We start from the raw sequence: 15418 nt of genomic DNA, 5'->3' as shown, positions 1-15418 counted from the left end.
CTGTGTTCCCCATCCTCTGGGTATTATCTTTATGATGATATTCACTGACATGCGTACAGTAAATATTAATGGAATTAAATATAAGTCCACGAAAGAAAATGAAATACCATTTAAAAGTGATGTAGTTGGCGTGTTTGCCAAGAGCTTGATTCGTGGAGGTCTGTAAATAACGTCAGATCGTTGGATTCAAATTGAGAATATACATCATTTTAAATTCGCTATTGCATTGTACACGGTTTTGAACTTTTTACCACAATGGCGTTTAAGTTTATTAAGTGTCTTTATTAATATTAATAGTTAATACTAGACAGGTTTTGTTTTGGTCTGACAAGAGGTTTTATGTTTAATGTAATCTCATTTGCGGATGGATCGGTTTAAACAATATTTCTCAGCTTCAGCAGTTTTTAAGGCTATAAACTGGACCCGTGGCTAGACATATTAGTGATATGTGATATGCTATCGATATTGATGTATGTAATTGTCGTATCTTCCTTTCTGGTTTATTCCAGAGAGCGGAAGGTCGGTGATTTAGTCCCGGCCACGTCACAACAAAGGACATTAAAAGGTGATTACCCTGCCTTGCGTTCGTCATTGAAGTCATAACACCAGAACTTACCGAAGCGTGGTCGGTATATTGAGTGCGGTAGCGTAGATCATTTGGCTAGCAATATAAAACTGACATTAAACCAAAGAGCCTCACGCAAACGGACGCACGCACGTACACAATTATGCATGTACGTTGGTATGTCATTGCGCGACTTTACCACCAAAGCCCATTTCCCTGCATCTCGCCTCACTCTTGTTTGAGCGAAGTTCAGTCAGCGTGTAACCGCAAAAGTAAGATGGAACAAAACCAATTCCTTTTTTTCCTTTGTTTTCCCATTTTCATTATGGTCTATGTTTATGTATATACGCAGTTAATACTTTATAGTTCAAAATGTCCCCTGAATATATGCAATATATTTTTTAAAACTCATATTCTGTTGTAATGCGATCTATAGAATATTCTACACAGTGCACTGTAGCATGTGTTGAACGTAGCACAGAGAGATACCAGGCGAGCAACGCAATATAAAGGAATCACTGACCTGAGAATTGTCCTGTATGTTCGCTAGTTAGAACCAACACACTGATTCCGGGCAGAGGTAATGATGAGTGGAGGACATATGTACCTGTATTGTACAGGTCTCACATTTCATTTTAAAAAGTAAATTTCCATATCAAAATACAGTATATGCCCTGCAACACGATTATAATGTGGACAATACATTTATATCCATTGCTGTGATTGGTTGGGGGTTGGACACGGGATGGAGTATGGTGGGGGTGGGGTGTGGGGGGCGAGGGGTTTGGAGCTGGGGGAATGATAGATCACCCCATGAACTTTACCAACTCTCATTCAATATCAAACAGCATATTTATCAATATAGGTGAACATCGCAATTCACGATCAGTATATTTGCGGTGTCACACATAACGCGACACCCTTGCCTTGTCATGATTCTGAAGAGCTATGATCCAACTATAAGGCCTAGTCATGATTTTGAAGAGTCATGACCCGACTAAGGCCTTGTCATGATACTGAAGTCATGATCCAACTATAAGACCTTGTCAAGATTCTGAAGAGTCATGGTCTGCCTAAGGCCTTGTCATGATGCTGAAGTCATGATCCAACTATAAGACCCTGTCATGATTCTGAAGTCATGATCCATCTATAAGGCCCTGTCATGATTCTGAAGTCATGATCCATCTATAAGGCCCTGTCATGATTCTGAAGTCATGATCCATCTATAAGGCCCTGTCATGATTCTGAAGTCATGATCCATCTATAAGACCCTGTCATGATTCTGAAGAGTCATGGTCTGACTAAGACTTTATCATGATTCTGAAGAGTCCTGATCCGACAAAGGCCATGTCATGATTCTGAAGAGTCCTGCCCCGATAAAAGAGTTGTCATTATCCTGAAGACCCGACTATGGGATATAGCACTCTGTGCATCAAAGTATTGTTTATACACATCATTTTAACTAAATACACGACGCAACCCAGACAGAACTTTGTTTATGTTTGAGAAATGTGAAACAATCTACAGCTGGAAAATATTTTGCTCTGTTTGCTTGTTATGCCAAGCATGTTTATTTAAAAAAAATACAGGTTTACCTTCCATATTAATTTTATACATACTGAAAAAGAGCATCTTCTGGAAAAGGGCATATTGTGAATTGATGGGAACGTGGTGCTCAGTTCTCTGGGACGACATGTTAATGCCGATCGTCGTGATACAGCGTTGGCCATGTAACAGAAAAGACCTCCCATTGAAAACTGTAATGCAGACAATCGAGAAAATAAAAGTCACGTAAACTTCAAAGATGTTTGCAACAAGACTTTCTTTTTCGTCTTTAATTTCTTGGGATTAAAATCTTTCTGTCCCGTTCCCCTTTTATTTCCACATAAGATGAATGAGTTTCGACTTTCGCAGAATAAATGATGGGCTGAGGACGCGTAGAAGCGTCGAGAAAATGACGTTAAATCATCATTATGTTTAAAGCAAATTTACTCCTCGCGTGACGAATAGTTGACTGGGGTAAACAGGATTCGTAACGTCCCACCTTCGTGGGGGATATAAACAACTGAAAACTTCAATAAGGTTGACTAATTAAAGTAATTTATAGTTTATCTTTCCTCCTCGAGACGTCATTGGGTGTAGCTCACCTTCGCAGAAAGTACACTGGAACCATCATCTTTCTTCATCTTCATGTTTGAAACATCCCTTATGTGTATTATTTGTTGTTTAACACTGCACTCAGCATTATTCCAGCTATATGGCGATGGTCTGGACCAGACAACTCAGTGGCCAATACTATGAGTACCGATCTACGCAACTGGGATAAGATGAGATGTGTGACCACGCGACAAACATGGGTTACTGAAGACTAACCCAGATCTTCACTGGTGACATTTCCGTGAAATGGCAGTTCCTGCATGCTGACACTTTTCAGGGATGATATTAGTATGTGTTACAGTCTCAGATCTGCAATGTCTTTCTTCCGCACAGCCCTTCCTGCTAAAGCCTTAAAAGCAGTATTACTCAATGTTCCGAATATCCCATCTAAGCGGGGTCCTTTCCAATTTAAAAGGAAATATATGTTTCCTTCACAATTATACATATTCCGGGACTAAGCGCTGGTATAGGATGACATCAGCAATTTCCGATCCAGCCTTTGACATAACCACAGGGGGCAGCCTTACTGGAAATGCCCCTTCGTCCATCACTCTGCTATGTATATTCAGGTTTCTCTGCAACAACGACACTGACAATTACTCTTGACCTTCTCCTAACCCCATACATCGGGCGAGATTGCAGTTTTAATATTACCCCTAAAGCGACTGTGATCTACAAGCGGAAACTTTGTACATATTGTAACAGCGGTTGTTTCTGGGAAAAAATAAACACGTGTCAAATCCTACGTTTAACCTGTCCACAACAGAGGCCCATGTCTTTTCAGAAGTATGCCATTATACAATACAGTCAATACAGTCAATATATCTATGGTGAAGATATGTATTATTTATTGTCTTTTGTCCTTATGTAACCGATGAAAATGCCATCTACGAAGTTGATGTATCCAAATATTTCATTCAGCCATAACGCACTTTCTGTATCAAGGGGATAATTACTTGCTGTTATAAATAGTTTCCAATTTCAAATTATTTCCGTTGCAGCAGCATTTGATAATGTCAAATGTATTAGTCTGATTTATTGCAACATCAAGATCTATATATAGTTTTCACTTTTGTGATTGGGATTACATAGAAATGCACTTTCTAAGAGGTGGGTAGAATCCGGAATTATGGAATAAATTTTTTAAATTTCTGTTTAAGAAAAGAATGTTATTTCATCGTGAATTTATGAGATGTATTTCAACACTCACTGACATGTGCTATCTTGATAGGATAAACAAAATACTTTGACATTTTGTATGCTTATTTAATTTAATCCCTGAGGATGATCAATAATGCGTAGTTTGAGGATGGTGTCATATCTGATTCTATGTGGACATTCACTGTCATGTCATGATGTCCTCACTGTCATATCATAATGCTACCTTGTTCATATATGTTTTTGGGAAAGATGTCAAAACAGAGTCTAGGGTGGTCATCTAATAGGTCGTTGGTCATCCGTTGTCTGATTGCGCACCAGATTCTACCGCTGTCAAAGTATGTCGTAATTATGTCATAGTTTCACACCACGGTCAAATATCACGCTATTAAGTCATTGTTTCACACCGTGGTCATATATATTGTTATGCTGTGAAAGTATTATGCCAGATTCTACCGTGGTCATATATTGTGTTATGCTGTGAAAGTATTATGCCAGATTCTATCGTGGTCATATATAACGTTATGCTGTGAAAGTATTATGCCAGATTCTATCGTGGTCATATATTGCGTAATGCTGTGAAAGTATTATGCCAGATTCTACCGTGGTCATATATTGTGTTACACTGTGAAAGTATTGTGCCACATTCTACCGTGGTCATATATAACGTTATGCTGTGAAAGTATTATGCCACATTCTATCGTGGTCATATATAACGTTATGCTGTGAAAGTATTATGCCAGATTCTATCGTGGTCATACATAACGTTATGCTGTGAAAGTATTATGCCACATTCTACCGTGGTCATATATAACGTTATGCTGTGAAAATGTTATGCCAGATTCTATCGTGGTCATATATTACGTTATGCTGTGAAAGTATTATGCCACATTCTATCGTGGTCATATATAACGTTATGCTGTGAAAGTATTATGCCAGATTCTATCGTGGTCATACATAACGTTATGCTGTGAAAGTATTATGCCACATTCTACCGTGGTCATATATAACGCTATGCTGTGAAAATGTTATGCCAGATTCTATCGTGGTCATATATTACGTTATGCTGTGAAAGTGTTATGCCAGATTCTATCGTGGTCATATATTGCGTTACGCTGTGAAAGTGTTATGCCAGATTCTACCATGGTCATATATATCGTCATGCTGTGAAAGTGTTATGCCAGATTCTATCGTGGTCATATATTGCGTTATCCTGTGAAAATGTTATGCCAGATTCTATCGTGGTCATATATTACGTTATGCTGTGAAAGTATTATGCCACATTCTATCGTGGTCATATATTACGTTATGCTGTGAAAATGTTATGCCAGATTCTATCGTGGTCATATATAACGTTATGCTGTGAAAGTATTATGCCAGATTCTCTCGTGGTCATATATAACGTTCTGCTGTGAAAGTATTATGCCAGATTCTATCGTGGTCATATATAACGTTATGCTGTGAAAGTATTATGCCAGATTCTACCGTGGTCATATATAACGTTATGCTGTGAAAGTATTATGCCAGATTCTACGTGGTCATATATAACGTTATGCTGTGAAAGTATTATGCCAGATTCTATCGTGGTCATATATAACGTTATGCTGTGAAAGTATTATGCCAGATTCTACCGTGGTCATATATTACGTTATGCTGTGAAAGTATTATGCCAGATTCTATCGTGGTCATATATTGCGTTATGCTGTGAAAGTATTATGCCACATTCTATCGTGGTCATATATTACGTTATGCTGTGAAAATGTTATGCCAGATTCTATCGTGGTCATATATTGCGTTACGCTGTGAAAATGTTATGCCAGATTCTATCGTGGTCATATATAACGTTATGCTGTGAAAGTGTTATGCCAGATTCTATCGTGGTCATATATTGCGTTACGCTGTGAAAGTGTTATGCCAGATTCTATCGTGGTCATATATTGCGTTACGCTGTGAAAGTGTTATGCCAGATTCTATCGTGGTCATATATTGCGTTACGCTGTGAAAGTGTTATGCCAGATTCTACCATGGTCATATATATCGTCATGCTGTGAAAGTGTTATGCCAGATTCTATCGTGGTCATATATTGCGTTATGCTGTGAAAATGTTATGCCAGATTCTATCGTGGTCATATATTACGTTATGCTGTGAAAGTATTATGCCACATTCTATCGTGGTCATATATTACGTTATGCTGTGAAAGTGTTATGCCAGATTCTATCGTGGTCATATATTGCGTTACGCTGTGAAAGTGTTATGCCAGATTCTACCGTGGTCATATATATCGTCATGCTGTGAAAGTGTTATGCCAGATTCTATCGTGGTCATATATTGCGTTATGCTGTGAAAATGTTATGCCAGATTCTATCGTGGTCATATATTACGTTATGCTGTGAAAGTGTTATGCCACATTCTATCGTGGTCATATATTACGTTATGCTGTGAAAATGTTATGCCAGATTCTATCGTGGTCATATATTGCGTTACGCTGTGAAAATGTTATGCCAGATTCTATCGTGGTCATATATAACGTTATGCTGTGAAAGTGTTATGCCAGATTCTATCGTGGTCATATATTGCGTTACGCTGTGAAAGTGTTATGCCAGATTCTATCGTGGTCATATATTGCGTTACGCTGTGAAAGTGTTATGCCAGATTCTATCGTGGTCATATATTGCGTTACGCTGTGAAAGTGTTATGCCAGATTCTACCATGGTCATATATATCGTCATGCTGTGAAAGTGTTATGCCAGATTCTATCGTGGTCATATATTGCGTTATGCTGTGAAAATGTTATGCCAGATTCTATCGTGGTCATATATAACGTTATGCTGTGAAAGTATTATGCCACATTCTATCGTGGTCATATATAACGTTATGCTGTGAAAGTATTATGCCACATTCTATCGTGGTCATATATAACGTTATGCTGTGAAAGTATTATGCCAGATTCTATCGTGGTCATATATAACGTTATGCTGTGAAAGTATTATGCCACATTCTACCGTGGTCATATATAACGTTATGCTGTGAAAATGTTATGCCAGATTCTATCGTGGTCATATATTACGTTGTGCTGTGAAAGTATTATGCCACATTCTATCGTGGTCATATATAACGTTATGCTGTGAAAGTATTATGCCAGATTCTATCGTGGTCATATATTACGTTATGCTGTGAAAGTGTTATGCCACATTCTACCGTGGTCATATATAACGTTATGCTGTGAAAATGTTATGCCAGATTCTATCGTGGTCATATATTACGTTATGCTGTGAAAGTGTTATGCCAGATTCTATCGTGGTCATATATTGCGTTACGCTGTGAAAGTGTTATGCCAGATTCTACCATGGTCATATATATCGTCATGCTGTGAAAGTGTTATGACAGATTCTATCGTGGTCATATATTGCGTTATGCTGTGAAAATGTTATGCCAGATTCTATCGTGGTCATATATTACGTTATGCTGTGAAAGTATTATGCCACATTCTATCGTGGTCATATATTACGTTATGCTGTGAAAATGTTATGCCAGATTCTATCGTGGTCATATATAACGTTATGCTGTGAAAGTATTATGCCAGATTCTCTCGTGGTCATATATAACGTTATGCTGTGAAAGTATTATGCCAGATTCTATCGTGGTCATATATAACGTTATGCTGTGAAAGTATTATGCCAGATTCTACCGTGGTCATATATAGCGTTATGCTGTGAAAGTATTATGCCAGATTCTACGTGGTCATATATAACGTTATGCTGTGAAAGTATTATGCCAGATTCTATCGTGGTCATATATAACGTTATGCTGTGAAAGTATTATGCCAGATTCTACCGTGGTCATATATTACGTTATGCTGTGAAAGTATTATGCCAGATTCTATCGTGGTCATATATTGCGTTATGCTGTGAAAGTATTATGCCACATTCTATCGTGGTCATATATTACGTTATGCTGTGAAAATGTTATGCCAGATTCTATCGTGGTCATATATTGCGTTACGCTGTGAAAATGTTATGCCAGATTCTATCGTGGTCATATATAACGTTATGCTGTGAAAGTGTTATGCCAGATTCTATCGTGGTCATATATTGCGTTACGCTGTGAAAGTGTTATGCCAGATTCTATCGTGGTCATATATTGCGTTACGCTGTGAAAGTGTTATGCCAGATTCTATCGTGGTCATATATTGCGTTACGCTGTGAAAGTGTTATGCCAGATTCTACCATGGTCATATATATCGTCATGCTGTGAAAGTGTTATGCCAGATTCTATCGTGGTCATATATTGCGTTATGCTGTGAAAATGTTATGCCAGATTCTATCGTGGTCATATATTACGTTATGCTGTGAAAGTATTATGCCACATTCTATCGTGGTCATATATTACGTTATGCTGTGAAAGTGTTATGCCAGATTCTATCGTGGTCATATATTGCGTTACGCTGTGAAAGTGTTATGCCAGATTCTACCGTGGTCATATATATCGTCATGCTGTGAAAGTGTTATGCCAGATTCTATCGTGGTCATATATTGCGTTATGCTGTGAAAATGTTATGCCAGATTCTATCGTGGTCATATATTACGTTATGCTGTGAAAGTGTTATGCCAGATTCTATCGTGGTCATATATTGCGTTATGCTGTGAAAGTATTATGCCACATTCTATCGTGGTCATATATTACGTTATGCTGTGAAAATGTTATGCCAGATTCTATCGTGGTCATATATTGCGTTACGCTGTGAAAATGTTATGCCAGATTCTATCGTGGTCATATATAACGTTATGCTGTGAAAGTGTTATGCCAGATTCTATCGTGGTCATATATTGCGTTACGCTGTGAAAGTGTTATGCCAGATTCTATCGTGGTCATATATTGCGTTACGCTGTGAAAGTGTTATGCCAGATTCTATCGTGGTCATATATTGCGTTACGCTGTGAAAGTGTTATGCCAGATTCTACCATGGTCATATATATCGTCATGCTGTGAAAGTGTTATGCCAGATTCTATCGTGGTCATATATTGCGTTATGCTGTGAAAATGTTATGCCAGATTCTATCGTGGTCATATATTACGTTATGCTGTGAAAGTATTATGCCACATTCTATCGTGGTCATATATTACGTTATGCTGTGAAAGTGTTATGCCAGATTCTATCGTGGTCATATATTGCGTTACGCTGTGAAAGTGTTATGCCAGATTCTACCGTGGTCATATATATCGTCATGCTGTGAAAGTGTTATGCCAGATTCTATCGTGGTCATATATTGCGTTATGCTGTGAAAATGTTATGCCAGATTCTATCGTGGTCATATATTACGTTATGCTGTGAAAGTGTTATGCCAGATTCTATCGTGGTCATATATTGCGTTATGCTGTGAAAGTATTATGCCACATTCTATCGTGGTCATATATTACGTTATGCTGTGAAAATGTTATGCCAGATTCTATCGTGGTCATATATTGCGTTACGCTGTGAAAATGTTATGCCAGATTCTATCGTGGTCATATATAACGTTATGCTGTGAAAGTGTTATGCCAGATTCTATCGTGGTCATATATTGCGTTACGCTGTGAAAGTGTTATGCCAGATTCTATCGTGGTCATATATTGCGTTACGCTGTGAAAGTGTTATGCCAGATTCTATCGTGGTCATATATTGCGTTACGCTGTGAAAGTGTTATGCCAGATTCTACCATGGTCATATATATCGTCATGCTGTGAAAGTGTTATGCCAGATTCTATCGTGGTCATATATTGCGTTATGCTGTGAAAATGTTATGCCAGATTCTATCGTGGTCATATATTACGTTATGCTGTGAAAGTATTATGCCACATTCTATCGTGGTCATATATTACGTTATGCTGTGAAAGTGTTATGCCAGATTCTATCGTGGTCATATATTGCGTTATGCTGTGAAAGTGTTATGCCAGATTCTACCGTGGTCATATATATCGTCATGCTGTGAAAGTGTTATGCCAGATTCTATCGTGGTCATATATTGCGTTATGCTGTGAAAATGTTATGCCAGATTCTATCGTGGTCATATATTACGTTGTGCTGTGAAAGTGTTATGCCAGATTCTATCGTGGTCATATATTGCGTTATGCTGTGAAAGTATTATGCCACATTCTATCGTGGTCATATATTACGTTATGCTGTGAAAATGTTATGCCAGATTCTATCGTGGTCATATATTGCGTTACGCTGTGAAAGTGTTATGCCAGATTCTACCGTGGTCATATATATCGTCATGCTGTGAAAGTGTTATGCCAGATTCTATCGTGGTCATATATTGCGTTATGCTGTGAAAATGTTATGCCACATTCTATCGTGGTCATATATTACGTTATGCTGTGAAAATGTTATGCCAGATTCTATCGTGGTCATATATTGCGTTATGCTGTGAAAGTATTATGCCACATTCTATCGTGGTCATATATTACGTTATGCTGTGAAAATGTTATGCCAGATTCTATCGTGGTCATATATTGCGTTACGCTGTGAAAATGTTATGCCAGATTCTATCGTGGTCATATATAACGTTATGCTGTGAAAGTGTTATGCCAGATTCTATCGTGGTCATATATAACGTTATGCTGTGAAAGTATTATGCCAGATTCTACCGTGGTCATATATTACGTTACGCTGTGAAAGTGTTATGCCAGATTCTATCGTGGTCATATATTGCGTTACGCTGTGAAAGTGTTATGCCAGATTCTACCATGGTCATATATATCGTCATGCTGTGAAAGTGTTATGCCAGATTCTACCGTGATAAAATTCTCGCTAATAAGTCATTGTTTCACATTAGATTTAGATTTAGACTAACAGCCAGTCTCTGAAATGAACATATTTTACTGAAAAAAAACATTCATAGTGAAACAAATAATATAATGAAAAGGAGCCCTGAGACGTTCTTCATTTTCAGAAGCTATGGAAATCTAGACTTGCCACATTTTCTAGACTTGCGTGGGCTTTCCTCGATATATGTACTTCAGGGTCTGTGTGGTCAAGTATATCTCACTATTATGTCATAGGTTCACAACAGATTCTGCCGTGGTCACATTTACCTCATCATGTCAAAACATTATTTTACCATATTTTCCATGGCCAGAAATGACGCGATGATAGTTTCACGTCAGATTCTACCGTTGTTCCACATATTTGTTGAAATCGGCTGAAACCGTCTGAATTCCATATCATGTATTAGAGTTAACAAAGATTCACGACGATTGAAATGAGCACTGTAGTATGAATGTGTGTTATGTTCCCAAGGACCTCATTTCACAAAACACTAAGGTGATCGTAAGTCACCGAGGTAACCATAGTGCAATGTTAAATAAACTATGAGAGTTAAGGTTAACCCTAGTGAAAGGGGTAAAGGAGCCCCTGGTTTACTGAATGGCGTTGCCAGTATTTGTCAACAGGTATTACCTTCAAGCATTGTGGGTCCTGACAGCATTTGCTGTCATACAAGAAGGTTCAAACTGATGGGTATCGAAAGGGGATGTGACAGATGTCCTTTTTAATGGTGATATGCCATGTGCCACATGCGAGCATTGCCACATTAGATGAGATAAAGCTGAAAGCAAGAGATATCATATGCATGAAGGATATCAAATACACCGTCGTGAATCAACAATGAAGCCAAACGGTAATGACAAATGGAATATTGTGAAAAAGGTAGATGAGCACTTTATTCCCTCATATTCGACGCTTGCATGATAGAAAATATATAGTGAGGGAAACAAATAAGGGAACACCGCTTCATCGCAGTGTTGCTCTATTCATTCTCAGATTCTCACCCACAATGTGATACCAAAATCTGTTTTCATGTGTTCCTTTATTTCTTTACCTCAGTATACATACACGAACGGTCATGAACATGACACATGTGCTGTATTAGGTGAAAGGACATACACCAGATTGGGTACTCCCTAAAGAGGGAGTATAGAATCAATCATCATTTGCTAAACAGATATGTAACACTGTTTGCATCCAATGCAAACCAGTTATACCTGCTTCGGCGACTGTGTGTATTCGAGTATGTTCCAGACAGATCAATGGTAGAAAGAATGATCATTGCCGTGGTATGACGAACAAGGGCACGCAATGCAAACACCCCCTCAATACTAAACAAAAGTCATTCGTCATGCTAAGAGCAAAGAACCGAAGATCATTGCCTCGCCGCTTCAACATTGTGTCAAGATACTATGGCTTTTTTTTTGGCTTTTTTTCTTGTTTTTTGTTCAGTTATTATTCTCAATACCACTGCTTGAAATGCATATCTCTATGTTTCTAGTCACTCGTGCTGTACACCTCTACTGCAGTATGCATGTTATGAATGTTACGGCAGCGGGCAATGTATACAAGGTCTAGCAGGTAGGAACCTGCACACACTGGAGAAGATATGGACAACAAGTACGTTACCATAGTAATTGTTCCTGATTCAAAGCAACCGTTTCAGTATAGATTATCTAATGCAGTTCACAGTCGCCGCTAGTCTGTAGGCCGTTTTGTTTACTGCTGGTCCTCAGTCTAACTCATGTCTTATCTTCGTCCTCCTTTCTGTGTGTCGTATTAACCTCCTAAATTTCGGACTGGTACGTCTTAAATCCAGATTTAGTGACGTATAGTTTATTTAGCAGACCGAAGTAATGTATTTTGTCGCCCCATGAGAAAACAAGACGCTTTAATGCCCAATATTTTACACACCTGACTTTTACAGTTTCTTCGCTGTTCGATGTACACGGACTATCCCCAGGCTCTGATGGATTAGCGCGATAACACAGTTAAGAACCACTAGGATGTACAGTGCCATTGTTTCGAATGCTTTTTACGAGATTAGATCATTATCATTGCGGCCCGTTTTTTTGATTCGCGGAGGCACATTGATGCAACAGTCTGCATTTACTTTTGCTGGCGTTCAGTTTCATTGGGGTATATGGGCGTGGTTTGTTAGTTGGGGGCGTAAGCATGCATGTCTTTGTAGGAATGGTGGAGAGGCTGGTTGGTGTTAGGAGATAGAAAGAAAGAGAGAGACAATGGGGGAAGAGAGAGCGGGAGGTAGTGATGATGATATGTCAGGGAAATGGAAGGAGAAAGGAACGAAAACAAAAGAGAGAAAAATAGGATGAAGAAGAAGTAGAAGAAAGGGTTGAGATACTGTAAGGTGAAGGCGTGCTTGTATGTGTGTGTGTGTTCGTGAGTGTTACGTGTTCTGTTCTTTCACCAAACTAAAATGTGTATGTACATTTTTCCCAGCATATCACATATTCCGTGCCCTATCAATGGCGGCATCGATACAGGTATTTAACTTGCTGCTTTGTCGGAGTCCGCCCACGTGCTTATGATTCCGTGGACATGATATGGGATACAGATCTTGGGTATTAACACAACTAAGAAATCCGTTTGTCATACAGCTTATGTATACTTATTCATAAATTTGTGCTTGTAATCTGTCTGTTCTGAAAAAAGGACCTGTGAAGGTCAGGGGTAGAATAGGCCTTCAGCAAACCATACTTTCCATAAAAGGCGATCAAGCTTGTCGTAAGAGGCGACTAACGGGATCGGGTGATCAGGCTCACTGACACATGTCATCGGTTCCCAATTGCGCAGATCGATGCTCATGCTGTTGCTCACATGATTGTGTGGTCCAGACTCGATTATTTACAGACCGCCGCCATATAACTGGCATATTGCTGAGTCTGGCGTAAAACTAAACTCACTCACTCACTCACTGAAAACAAGGACCGTGATACCCTATGCAAATGAAACAGATTGAGATCTAGCACCGGGACTGGCGGATCCCGTAGGCCTAAGGCAGGATCGGAATCACAGGCTACGGTTCCAGTGGGACAGCTGATACTGAATCATTGTTCAGAGTATCGCTATTACCATTTACTGATGTAGTATCTATTTATGTGTGAACAGAGCAGGATACATTTATCACTGACCAAAATAAAAACAATATGATAGTATGAACCTGGTTGGGTTTAGCCATTTAGTTGTGCGGGAATGCAATCGATATAGCATTTCAATTAGACTACGACTCGGCAATATAGTGGTTTAATAATCTTCCTGGAATGGTCTGCTGTTGACGTTAACGTCAATTATCGGTCGCTGAGCTCCATTCATCAACGCTAATTCACTGCATTTCGTTAATTCAATCACGTGTATGTCCATTATCAAGTGGACATCAAAACATGCAGGTCAGATCACGTGAGTCTTACACAGCATGTGTTGTGTTCACATTTCTTTTCAAACAAGAGACGTTCTGTTTTCCTTGATTACTCTTTCACATTTTCTTCACCATTTCTCACACGATCGGAAATCATTTCTCAACGTATTTTATTTGCTTTATCTGGGCAAGTTCCTTTCGTTCGTAAACCACTTAGGTGTGATTTATTTTGATGTTTCTGAAAACGGGATTCGGTTTTTGTTAAAACATTGCATTAGAAACGGCAGATTCTGTGACTCAGAGAAAGAACTGTTGTTTCAATTGTCACTTGAATCAATGTATTCATATGGTAACACATTACATACATTGTATTCATTACAACAACCCGGGAATATTCAGTAGCATGGGTGGGGATCGGATGATGCTTGATGCTGAATTTCGTATATGACGACGTTGGATAAATCAAACATACGCCTGTTCCGAATGCCTTTCAGATGTTGTAATATGCATATGATCAACTAGTGTGGGATATTTAGACGTATTCGAGATGATCTTTAAGAGTTTCATCCGTTGTAAACTTAAGATTTAAGTGACAACAACCATACCCTGTTTGTTTAAAGGCCCATTGACGCATTGCTTATCTGCCAGCTAAATATTGTTAATCAAGTTAATTAGTATTCTGTGAACAAATACAGTGTCACTTTTTGAAGACTGCAATTCAAACAACTGGTCCTAAACTTGGAGTATATACTTGTTAAAGGAGGGGAACTCCCCTTTAAAGGCGACCATTTTGGACAGCATGGACTATTTATATCGAGACTAGTTTGGATCAAGGTTACCTCCCTTTGACTGGTTGTGCTAGGTGTGTCATTTATGTCTATGTCAGCATTGAACTACATCATATTAAGTGCGGAGAAATTCTATGGGCTTCTACGCCCGAGGGCGTTCTCCAACAATGAGCTGTTCTGCATCACCAGACCAACTAACACATATCACTGCGGCGACACCAAATGCGGGGTATCGCGCCATATAGTACAAAATGTCATCTTACATAAAACACTGATCACTACAATACGAAGTGGGAGGTAGCATGTTTTGTATAGTCTGTGTTTCATTCATCCCGATATGGATAACCCAGTGGCCAAGCTTTGTACGTTTCATTACAAAATCATCATTATACTTCTATTACGCTTTCGTGAAGCGACGTCGACGTCTTGTTTAATCATGCGAAATGCTTCTTCAACTCTCTCTTAACTGAAGATACCGTCAAGAGTCCAGAGAGAGTTTTTTACCGCGATGAAAAGTGCATAACAAACTGTAAGCAGCTCTAACCGAAATATTGTAAGTGAGTGT

General features: G+C 38.8%; 1 protein-coding gene across 1 annotated transcript in view; it reads left to right on the top strand.

Annotated features, from left to right (window-relative positions):
• Nucleotides 1–15418, top strand: part of LOC137287404 (glutamate receptor ionotropic, kainate 2-like) — a 125855-nt gene that overhangs the window by 44248 nt on the left and 66189 nt on the right. The window lies entirely within an intron of this gene.

The sequence above is a fragment of the Haliotis asinina genome, chromosome 6, assembly GCF_037392515.1.
Source record: "Haliotis asinina isolate JCU_RB_2024 chromosome 6, JCU_Hal_asi_v2, whole genome shotgun sequence".
Taxonomy (NCBI): domain Eukaryota; kingdom Metazoa; phylum Mollusca; class Gastropoda; order Lepetellida; family Haliotidae; genus Haliotis; species Haliotis asinina.
The sequence above is the reverse complement of the archived record's forward strand: the minus strand, read 5'-3'. Positions and strand labels throughout refer to the sequence as shown.